Source organism: Carcharodon carcharias, chromosome 17 (genome assembly GCF_017639515.1).
Source record: "Carcharodon carcharias isolate sCarCar2 chromosome 17, sCarCar2.pri, whole genome shotgun sequence".
Classification (NCBI taxonomy): domain Eukaryota; kingdom Metazoa; phylum Chordata; class Chondrichthyes; order Lamniformes; family Lamnidae; genus Carcharodon; species Carcharodon carcharias.
Window position 1 is genome coordinate 81334951 of NC_054483.1, and position 12441 is coordinate 81347391.

The 12441-nt window shown below is 41.2% G+C and overlaps 1 protein-coding gene across 9 annotated transcripts in view; it reads right to left on the reverse strand.

Moving 5' to 3' along the window:
- LOC121290130 (C-terminal-binding protein 2) overlaps positions 1-12441 on the reverse strand; it is a 321857-nt gene that overhangs the window by 124482 nt on the left and 184934 nt on the right. The gene's annotated exons all lie outside the window — the stretch shown is intronic.

Genomic DNA, 12441 nt, shown 5'->3' on the forward strand with positions numbered 1-12441 from the left:
CTCACAGAGAATGGCCAGTTGATTGAGGTACTGAAGGGCAATGTGCACTGCAGAGAAATATTTAATCTGTTCTCAGTGCTGCAGGAAACTTCAAAGTTCCTTTATAACCCTCCCCTTTCCAGCATTAATTACAGATTTTTGGTAAAATACCACTTATGTTTCTGTTGTCTGAGATACAACTAATACTGTACAACAAGCTTTGCTGGGCTGATGTTACACCTTAGGAAACACTCAATGTTATCTGGATTTTTACAAGAATTCTTGTTAATGACCCCTTTCCCTCCCTAAACAGCTATTTTTAAAATCCAGTGAACAATAAGTTTTAACTGTCAAGCACTCACAAATGGACCCACCCTTTCCCAAGAGCATGCTTGAATAACCTTTAACCCCCTTCCATCTGGAACACTGAAGGATTTGCACTGTTTCAATGTGATTTGAGCAGCTGTTTTTGACTGCTTGGATGGAGAACAATGGAAAATAACAGAAGTTTTAGCAGACGGCAATGGTAAAGGCTACAATGCTATTTATAAGTTCCCCTGAATAAAAATAAATGAAAATTAAATTCAACTTAAAGTTTTCAACAAAAAAATTATCTGTCTCCTGCACTGCACTAGTACAACAGCCACAGTGATCCGTTTCTGTATTGCTTGACAAAGACACACTTGACCAAGATTACCATCCCTGGACTTCAACTTTGAGCTAACCAAGGGCAGACAATAATATGTACTACATTAATATACTGCTCTTCCAGCATCAGTCGCTTTAAGACTTTTTGTGCGGACATTTGTTAATGAATTTAAAAGCATTAATTTAATTAAGGAATTTGCAACTACAGAAAGGCTCACAAGAGCCTTTTCATAACTAATGTTTAGGGCGTCTCTTCCCCACCCAGCTAAGTCGTAGCAGACTGGCAGACAGCGAAAACAGGAACCCGCACTCTTTCCCCAACCCCCACCCTCCACCACAGCCACAGCCTCATCTTTGATCCCCTCTATGTACAACTCCTCCAAAGTAGCCATGTTGCCATTAATACTCTTTCATACACTGGGCAAAGTATACAATGTTATCTACTATATAAATGTAGGCAAAATTTAGAATTTTTTTCTTAAATTCTCCAAACTGTATCCTCTCACTAACTCAGATGTATCAAATACAAGTTATACTTTCCTTGCTGACAAATATCCTTTCATACTTCTCTTCATTATAGCAGTTTTTTTTACATTAAAAAAAAATGCATTTAAAGAATTGACTTTACTTGGGTTCAAATTCCAGCAGAATGCCTTGCTTTCCAGGGTGGATGGCATCTTTATATATTTTTCTATTTATATTTACATTAAGTCAGACTGGACCCAAAAATACTTTCAGTGACCTAATCCGTGCTTCAAATATCCATTGTGGCTAAACAGTACACCTGATACCAAGACACCCAAAGTGGCACAACATGGTTAGTCAAACTTATTCCACATATTTAGTTGATGAGATTGAATCTGAACTTTATGGCATGGGTGGCATGCGTGTATGAAATCTTGATAGGTAGTCTAACTTAGCATAGAATCACTGAGCATAAAGATCATTCGACCCGTCATCTCTGTGCCACACGACAATTGGTCCCACATGCTCTTTCCCCATAGCCGTTTTCCCCCTTCAAGTGTTTATCCGACTCCTTTTGGAAAGTTACTGCTGAATCTGCTTCCCCACCCTTCCAAATAGTGTGTTCCAGGTCTTAACTTACTGCATGAAAACAGTTCTTATCTTCCCTCTGGTTCTTTCATCAATAACCTTAAATCTGTGTCCTCTAGTTATCAACCCTCCTGCCAGTGGACAGTGTCTCCCTATGTATTCAATGAAAACCCCTCAGTTTTCAACATGTCTATTAAATCTCCTCACAGCTTTCACTACTGTTACAAAAACAATCCCAGCTTCCCCAACCTCTCCACATAACTGCAGTCCCTTATTGTTTGATACCATTCTAGTAATTCTCTTCTGTAACCTCTCCAAGGCCTTGATATCCTTCCTGTGTATTGCCGAGTTGGCCACAATACTCCACTTGAGGCCTCACCAGTGATTTATGACAGTTTAGCATACCTCCCTTGCCTTTGTAATCTATGCTTGTTTAATATGACTATTTATGAAACCAAGGATGCCATATGCTTTCACAGCCTTCTCAACTTGTCCAATTAAATTAACATTCCCGGGGCTGATAATGCACTCCAGCCCCTGTGGCACCCACTGGTCACAGAAGGCCTCAAGTGTATCGGCAGACAGCATCTGCTCCTTCTCCAGGGACACCCGGCACAGACATTACTATGGAAGAGGGGTAGGTAGTCAGGTCAAATGACACCCTCAACCCATTAACGGCCACCTTGGCCAGCCCCAGGAGCTGGCAAACGAGGAGGTCCTCTGATCAGACTGCCCAGCATCCCTCCACACTGGGTGGCCAAAGATCAGGAGCGTGGGGCTGGAGTGCAAGAAAAACTTGAGAAGCAGACCCTTTAGATAATGGAACAGGGGCTGCAACCTCACACATCATACATAAACATGGAAAACAGATTCCTCAAGGTCATAGAAATTACAGGTAGCCTGGGAGTCCATGATCTGACTTAATCTCCTGTTGCATGGGACTGCTGCATGCAACACCCTCCATGCCAAGTCCCCGATGGAAAAAGGGAGACTCCCATGTCGAGAGTCTCCCACTAGGGTCACCACCTCCTCTGGATGGAGCATAAGTGTCGTGTCTGAACAGCCAACGTGTGTGCCTCTTTATACTCTTTTGAGTAAACAAGAAACAAATAATCAAATGATCAACCCTTAAAGACAGTGCACCCAGCAGTGCAGCACTCCCTCAGTACTGCTGACTTGTGCATAGATAATTATCCAATTTGTCCCCCCTCCTCCCCCCTGTATACACTTAACCTTAATTTATACAATTACAATAAAGAATGAGCTTGGCCTAAATAGCCAAGTGGTTATGGTACTGGGTTTGTAACCCCAAAATCAAGAGTTCAAATCTCACAATGGCAAACTATGAAACAATGTAACTTCATCTGAAACAGATGGAAACAGGTTTACTCAAAAAGAGTATCAAGAGTTCAAATCTCACAATGGCAAACTATGAAACAATGTAACTTCATAAGCTTGGCCTAAATAGCCAAGTAGTTATGGTACTGGGTTTGTAACCCCAAGATCAAGAGTTCAAATCTCACAATGGCAAACTATGAAACTATGTAACTTCATCTGAAACAGATGGAAACGGGTTTGTACTCGAAAGAGTTACATGTCCTTCATGCATGACATTTTCATTTAAAAGATTATCAAGAGTTCAAATCTCACAATGGCAAACCATGAAACAATGTAACTTCATCTGAATAGGAACAGATGGAAACGTGTTTGTACTCGAAAGAGATACAATAAAGAATGCACCTGCAACAGTGCAGCATTCCCTCAATACTGCAGTGGAATGTCAGCCGAGATTTTATGTTCAAGACCCTGGCACGGGGCTTGAACATCCCCTGCCCCAGCCCCACCCCCATAACCTTCTGACACCGAAGCAGGGATGCTACTCTGAGCCACAGCTGACACAGTATAATGCTGTTAGCCTAGATAGCATGTCAGTGAAAGACTGAAAATTTAATGTCTGTGCAGCTTCAACCTCAAAATGCGCCTTTCACATTAAGTCATTGCTTGACAATTAATTTGTCATTGATTGCTTTTCTTATCTTAATGGCAAAAGATGACATTTTGATAATTTAATCATGAAAATCGTGGAATTTATTGTTGAAGAAAACAGAATTTGTTAAATTGTCTTATAGAATTACTCAGTGCTAAAAAAAAAATTAAAGCTATTGATAATCGAGTAAATTGATTTTGTTTATGCTAGATATTAGTTATCAAGGTTTCTGGCTTCATGTATTCTCCAAGTATTGGGAAAGCCCAAAATCGGTCAACATTCTATGACACATTCGAAATACAAAATGAACTGGCACAGCACTAACAAGGTGCAAACAGGCTACAAAGATCTTCTCTATGTTTGATTTATCAATTAGAATTAAACTGGCATTAATGATCTTAGTGACTAGTAAATGTAATTAAAACCACAGAGTTTCTGGCATCCTCAATCTGACAAAGCTGGCCTTAATTTGGCTTTATCACAGAGATACTTCATGATCCAAATCAATAGACCTGAAGCATTATTTTACTGGGTTACACACAGGTTCAAATTACAATTACTAGGTCAAGAACAAGGACCATAAAAGAGATTTGTAATGCCAGGTCCACTCCAAATAATTTTCTTCAGTCAACACAAATTAAAATGCATTAAGTTCCATTTATTGGTACGTATTTTGCTTAGAACACAAGTTTTAATCCACATATATTCTTGCTATTAATGTCTTACTGTGGGCGGTTAAAGCATACTGCTCGCTGCTTCAAAGGACATCAAATTCTCTATAAAAACACAGCAGCAGTTATTGTAAAGAATAGAGCATTTACTGTACAATGACTGCACTGCAGAGTTGTCCAAAATGACTTAATGTTTCTGAGAGAGAAATATTATAAAGGATTGCCATTGTATTTTTCCTGGGGAGAGGGTGAGCTGGGAAACTGAAGGACAATAACAGGGGAGCACCATATTTTAAAAAAATAGGCTTTTTGGGGCACAGTAAGTTGATGTATGTAAAAAAATTAGAGGACAAAGTTATAGTACCATTCAAAGAAAATAAAACTAAAATTGTCTTCTGTAAATTAAGTGGTTTATAAAAAAATATTTTGTGGGAGGTTCTATTCATTATGCTTTATCATGAGCTGACTGATGAATAAAAATATCCCTTAATTGTTCAGTCATCTAGTAGAAAGGGATTCAAAACGGCATGCTAGAAATTGAGTGAAAAAGTTGTCTAAATGGTAAGGCCGGCCCGCCCCCCCACACACACGTATCTATCCATATCATTTAAGATCCTACATCCGTGATGCTACACACAATTTGTGAAGCTGCCCATTTCATAAAATGGCCAGTCAAATTGCCCATTCTTTGAAATGGGCAACCTACCTGCACAGTTCATGAAACTGGCAGTTTGACCACCCAGTTCGTGAAATGGGCTTTGGGAAGCTTACTCAGTTCATGAAATGGCCAACTTATATGAACAAAAAATAAAATTTCATTCAGAGATGTATAATCTGCTTAATTCTATTTACTGTCCTCTTACGTTTCAACCAGTATTATATCCAAACCATTCATATATAGTTTATATTTATCAATGACTACAATACAGAAAAAACAAATAAAGAAACAATTCATACATGCATAATGTGCCTTTCAAAGTACATTTCAGATTCATCGTGACATCCAAACATTTCAAATTCATTGATTTATATTCTGCTATATTTCATTCAGGATCACCACAAACCATTCAGATAGCTTATACAGCAATGTTTACAAAAACAGCATAAATACAATTCATACATACCTTCATACACACGTTTGCTATGGTCAAATGCTAACACTGGGACAGCCACATTGTCTCCAACACCAATTGCCCCAAATGACCTTGTGCTGCGTGTCATCATCTGCTTGGCTTGTTGTTTAACGCCCTGGTGTGCCACCTTCCTTGCATGTCTGGCAGGATGAAGTTCTTCATCAGATTTAGGGCCACCTGTAGCGGATGACCCAGAGGCCTGCTCAAGGTCATTCATGGAAGATGGTCCCGGGGATGTCTCAGAATCATCCATGTTGAATGATTCGGGGGCTGGCTCAGGGTTGTTCACGTTGGGCGGTCCAGGTGGTGACTCAGGGTCATTGATGGTGGATGGTTCTGGCACTTGCTCAAGGTCCTTCATGTTGGATGGTCCAGGGGCCGATTCAGAGTTGTCTGTGGTGGATGGTTCTGGGGCCGGCTCAGCATTATCCAGGGGGAATTGTCCACAGGCCAGTTCAGAATCAGGATTTTCTATGTTCTCCTCAAGAAGTCTTTCCAGTTCTTCTTCTTCAATAGCTCTGGAGGTTCTGCTGAGGAGCTCATTTGGCAACTTTGATCTGAGGCTGCACCGTGGTTTGTTTCCAGTGAGTGCTTGGTAAGGAGCCATCTTTATAGCCTCATGGTAACTGCTGTTCATTGCCCACTGAACAAAACGGACACCACAGCTCCACTGAGCACAGTTGTTGTCATGCATCCAGGTGATTAGCTTCAGCTTCATATCACCATCACTGCGTTCCACAGAGCCTTGACTCTGGGGATGCCTGGGATGCCCATTGACCAAAACCAGTTCTTTGCAGAGTATTGCCAGCTCATGGATGAGCTGTGCTGTGAACTCCCTTCCGTTATCTGACTCAAGAATATGTGGAGCTCCGATGTCTAGAAATATGAGAAGCAGCTCATGGGCAACCTCAGCTGCTGTCCTGGATTTCAGAGGGCGAATGACGTGGAACTTGGTCAGGTACTCCATGTAGTGCAGTATGAAATGATAACTTCCATCCTTCATAGTCTGCATGTCAACCAGATTTACTTGCCCACGTTCATTCAAGTCATTGAAGGACAGAGGTCTCACAACCAGTCCTGTTGCTGGCTCCTGCCTGTGACGCTTTTCTATGCATCTCTCACAGCGACTGAGGAACTGTCCTATAAGAGACCGAGGGATGTTTGCATACTTTTCAGAAAGTTTCTTGTGAGTCTTCTTTTCACCACCATGGCCAGTTCCAATGTGGGCTTGCCGCACGATGTCCAGGACTGCTTCCTTGGTAGCCATGTACTTACCATTGCTCTTGGTAACCTTGTACACACCACCTAGAGATGTAAGCGCAAAAGTTTTCAGGATGTGATATTCATCCCTTGGGAGTTTCTGCCCAGTTTTCCCACGCTTCAGGACAGCAATAACCTTCTGTTCATATTCAGCAGACCACAAAACAGCACAGCTCTCAATACAGTCATCCATCTTCAGTGTTTGCAAGGATTATGCTAGTTAGTATGGATTTCTATGCTTATATACTGGTTCTATCAGAGGTGTGAATGCCATCACATTTTCATCTGGGTACAACAAAGGAGAGATGAACTTGTCACCAATGAACTGTTAAATGTTACTTGCCATATGAGCCTTTGAAGTCAACACTATGTTATTTTCACTTCCAGCCTGGAATTCCACACCTTCCATCACCTGCTGTGTGGACCATTGAAGTCAAGTAGCAAGGTGTAAACAATTACTTTCCACGTCTGCATGGTATTTCACACCTTCCATCTCCAGCTGTGTGAGTCTTTCAAGTCAAATAGGCAGATGTGAACTGGTCCTTTTGAAACTTATATTAAATTTTACATCTTCCACCAACCACCATTGTGCCTTTGTAGACAAACTACTTTCCCAAATGTACAATGTTCATGCTGTTATTGAGCAACTTAGCACGTGATGTTCAGCTCGTACACTGTAACAGCCTTGAGCAACAATTCTTACAAATAAGATTTTAAAACTTGTATATAGCACTGGGCATTTCATGAAACAAGCAATCAAACCGCCTATTTCATGATCTGTGCAATGGGTCTGCCCAGTTCATGAAATGGGCAGTTTCACAAATTGGGTGTAACATACATATACATATATATATATATATATATATATATATATACACATCATCCCACTCACCTGACTTCCAAACACCTTGCATCAGTAGCTGCCAGCTTCTTCACCAGTGCTCTCAGGGCAACCATCTTAACTCGATTTTTTTTTCCCCCCCTTCACCAGTTTAAAGCCTGACAATGTCTGTGTTTCTGCTATGGGTCTTTCTCCACAGTTAGATTCCTGCACGCCTGGATATGAGCAATAGCATTAACCATAGGGATTGTAAAGTTTAGGGACTGATCTTTCCTAGATTATCCAAGTTTGTACATTGGATTGCAAAGTAAAATTACCTTTAAAGATTACCTTAAAATTACCTTTTTCCTCTGCCATTTCCACCAACTCCAGCATGATGCCACCACCAAACACATCTTCCCTTCACCCCCCCCCGCGGCATTCCACAGGGATCGTTCCCTCCGGGACATCCTGGTCCACTCCTCCAACACCCGTTACACCTCAACCCCCTCCCACGGCACCATCCCATGCAACAGCAGAAGATGCAACACCTGCCCCTTTACTTCCCCTCTCCTCGCCGTCCAAGGGCCCAAACACTCCTTTCAAGTGAAGCAGCATTTCACTTGCACTTCCCTCAACTTAGTCTACTGCATTCGTTGCTCCCAATGCAGTTTCCTCTACATTGGAGAGACCAAACACAGACTGGGTGACCGCTTTGCAGAACACCTTCGGTCTGTCCGCAAGCATGACCCAGACCTCCCTGTCACTTGCCATTTCAACACTCCGCCCTGCTCTCATGCCCACATGTCTGTCCTTGGCCTGCTGCCTTGTTCCAGTGAAGCTCAACGCAAACTGGAGGAACAGCACCTCATCTTCCGACTAGGCACTTTACAGCCTTCCGGACTGAATATTGAGTTCAAAAATTTTAGATGACGAACTTTCTCCTTCAACCCCACCCCCTTTCTGATTTTCCCCCTCCTTTTTGTTTTTTCCAATAATTTATATAGATTTTTCTTTTCCCACCTATTTCCATTATTTTTAAGTGTATTTCTATCCATTGTTTTATCTCTACCTTTTTAGCCTATTTCGATCCCTTCCCCTCACCCCACCCCCACTAGGGCTATCTGTACCTTGCTCGTCCGGCTTTCTACCCTTAATTAGCACATTCCTTTAGATAATATCACCACCTTCAACACCTCTTTGTCCTTTTGTCTGTGACATCTTTTGGTTATCTCCACCTATCACTGGCCCTCTATCCAGCTCTTCTTGTCACCCCACCCCCCAAACCAACTTATATTTCACCCCTTTTCTATTTTTACTTAGTTCTGTTGAAGGGTCATTCAGACTCAAAACGTTAACTGTGTTCCTCTCCACAGATGCTGCCAGACCTGCTGAGTTTTTCCAGGTATTATTGTTTTTGTTTTGGATTTCCAGCATCCACAGTTTTTTGCTTTTACCTTTAAAGACCCTGTATGAGCTGCAAACAAGTGTTTGGGTTTGTAAGCGAGGCTATATGTATGCGTAAAACTGAATTTGAGCGCAAGTTGGTCTCCATACTAACTCGGTAAGGTAACAGTGGCAAGTTTCAAATCAATTAGTTCAACCGACTTAATAGCCATACTACATTCTTCTCAAAGATGAGCGACAGATGAAACAGATCTCCAATAATAACAGCAGTTGAGAATTTTCTATTTTTGAAAGCATTGACATAACACTATTAGATACTGAATATATATTTACGTCAAGAAACCAAAGTTAAGCTCTAGTCAACAACTACTTGCATTTATATACATTTACCTTAAAAACAATTACAAGTTGCTTCAAAAGTGTAATTTGACAAGGATCAGCACTGAGTGAAAGGAGGAGATAATAGGGTGGGCTACTAGAGGCTTATTAAGGTGATACATTTTAGGAAAGGACAAGAGGAGGTGGAGAGGTAAAGAGAGGTGTTGGATAATGCCGGGGAGGGGAATGGAGTTAGTGACTAGGCTTTGATCTTCTCAATGTTTAAATGGATGAATCTGGAGCTCATCCAGGACTGGTCTCGGTTAATCTGACAACAAAGATAGGTGAGGGGTTGTAAGAGATGATGGAGAATTAACGCTTGATGTAGCTAGAGTACTTATGGTACGTGACCCACATCTTTGAATGTAGCACCTATTTTGTGATCTTTAATAGTTAAGAACATTATCAAATATTTATATCTCAACTTTACAGCTGTCTTTAAATTCTCATTCAACTGATTGCTCCTCCAATATTTTGCCATCATGTATTCCATTGATCAGGCATTACTCAACTTGGCTATTTGACCATGGAATGGAGTGGGGCAATACACTCCACACCAAATCTTCCACGCTGATAGCGACCCACCACTGGAAAGCAATCGCAAATGAGGACCCTGAGAGATTATCCCTTTCCTTAACCTAAATCAGTGTAACTTAATTAGTACAGACCTCGGATTGAACCTGGGATTTTCCTTTGGTTCCAGTGACTCAAACACTCTCAATGTTTCTTATATCCTTATTTTTCACAATAATGTATACTAGCCCAAAATATTTTAAACAAAGTTATCAGAGTAAAGAAATTCTACTCCAATCGACCAGCTGTTCTTTGTATTCAATCATGTATACTCACGAGTGATTTTGCTGCTTTTATAAAACTATGCATTGCACAGTACATAGACATTTCCTAGAAGGCTTAAGTATTTATAAAAAGAACAGGGGTTCAGTCATTTCTATTTTTTACTTTTATTTTTCAGGCTGGATGGATTAGTGGTTCATTCCTTTTGTTTTTGAAAATGGATGTGTTTTATGTATCATATTACCAGTTTGACTAATAATTCTGATGATTGGTTAATGTTCTGCATGAATAACTGCATACATCAAAAATCCAAAAGCAATTTTCTGCAGGTCTTTGCTCAGCTAAACCTTTCAGCGACTAAAATGAGTCCATAATCTTTCCCTGATTATGGTCAAACCCTCTTGTTACCTAGCAACACACAATTAAGGAATATGTTTTCAGATCCACTTTGCAATCAGGCCATTATCAGATAAAATTACTAGAGCAACAAATGTCAAGCTTATGCAAATGAGTTTGTTGTGCAGATAGAATCTTTTTTTAAAAACTTTAAAATACAAATAATCTGACATTAGCAGACTTCCCGCCTCCTCCACCTGTCAAGGACAAGCAGAGTCACAAATGAAGTAAATGATCATATTAATAAAACATCAAATAAGAAGAAAAGAACAGAAGGTAAAACATGACCTAAAGTGACAGAAACACGATGGAAGTGTGTGCATGTTTGTGTGTGTGTCGGACCGGGATGGATGTGAAAGTGGGATAGGGAACACAAATATGCCCACATGATAGTGAAAGGCTGAGAATGGAATAGGTGGAATGGAATATGGAAGATATTGGCCATATCCAATTATTCATGTGACTTAATCATGACTGAGTTACATAGTTCGTGAATGAAATTATTTCCATCTTGCACTCAAAAACAACCAACTAGTGTTGCACGTATTAACAACTCACTATATTCTATTTATATGCCTGTTTTAATACTTCTAAAACATTTTGCAATTTTTCACAATGGCCCAGAATTCGCTGAAGCAGGGCATCTCAAAGGTTCCTGTGGCGTGAAACACCAGTCCAACTTGCGGCAGCAAGTTTAATTTGTATCTGCAGTGCATATCCAGCAATTCCTGACATTCATAGAAAGGTTGATGGCAAGCTGCCACTTTCATGAGGCTGATGAAATGGTGCATGTTGTCCAGAAATTTGAGGCAATTTGCAACTCAAAGGGGCAGAATTTTCTGTCTGCCAGGCGGGCGGTGCGGAGGCGGGTGCTGACCTGATCGGTGCCCCCAATCGGGCCTGTGTCGCCACTTTATGTGGGCGGGCCAATTAAGGCCCTCCTAACGTGACACACACCTGGAAGGGCTGTGTGCTCCCTGTGCGGTTTGGGGGCAGGTTGCCTGAGTTGAGAGTGCGCTCTTTCACGCATGCACACAAAAGAGCACAGAAATCTCTCTGAGGCACAGAGGTGCCTCAGGGAGATAAGTTTTATGGTTAAACAGTTTAATAAAGCGGTGAAAACATTGTTATGACATGTCCCCTCATGTGAAACTGTCACATGATTTGGGACATGTGCCTTAATTTTAATTAAAACTTTTGCGAAAAGTTAAAATAATTCATGAAACCTCATCCAACCCGTGGATTAAGTTCCATGAAAAATGCGAAGGCCGCCTGGGCTATTCGCCTGCCCACTAACCTTAAGGTTGGACGGGCAGCTCAGGTAATTGCTTAAGTGGCTTTTTAAATGGCCTTAATAGGCCTTTGACAGTTCGATGGGCGTAAAGCCGAGTCGGCTGCGTGCCCACCGAACTGAAAATCTAAATGACGCGCGGTAATGTCGGGACGCACACCCCATGTCATTTTACACCTCGGCGAGCGGGCCCCGCCCCCGGCTCACCAAGCCGAAGATTCTACACAAGATGCACCTCTCCCTCATTGCAAATGTCTAAGTTTTTATTAACACACAAATAACAGCATGCACTGTGATCTCGCTGTTAATTTTCCAGCCAATTTTGGACCAATGCATTTGAAGTAGACACTAGTGCAGCAGGCAAAGGTGGCTGTAATTGTTTCGGTCATTTGTTGTGGGCTGCTTTTAGTTTCTTTGCTTCTGAATGGCTGAAGACAAACTGGGGTTCTTTTAAGTTCCGTCAAGAAATTTTCATTTTCACGTGTAGAAGTATTCAGTTATAAAGTGAAGCAACAAGGTGTAAGGTAAAATTGAAAGAACATTTCACACTCACAGGATGTGACCTTGCTGTAGAGATTTTCTTTTTGGCATTCGCTTCTATTATAAGCTTGGCTAATGTGTAC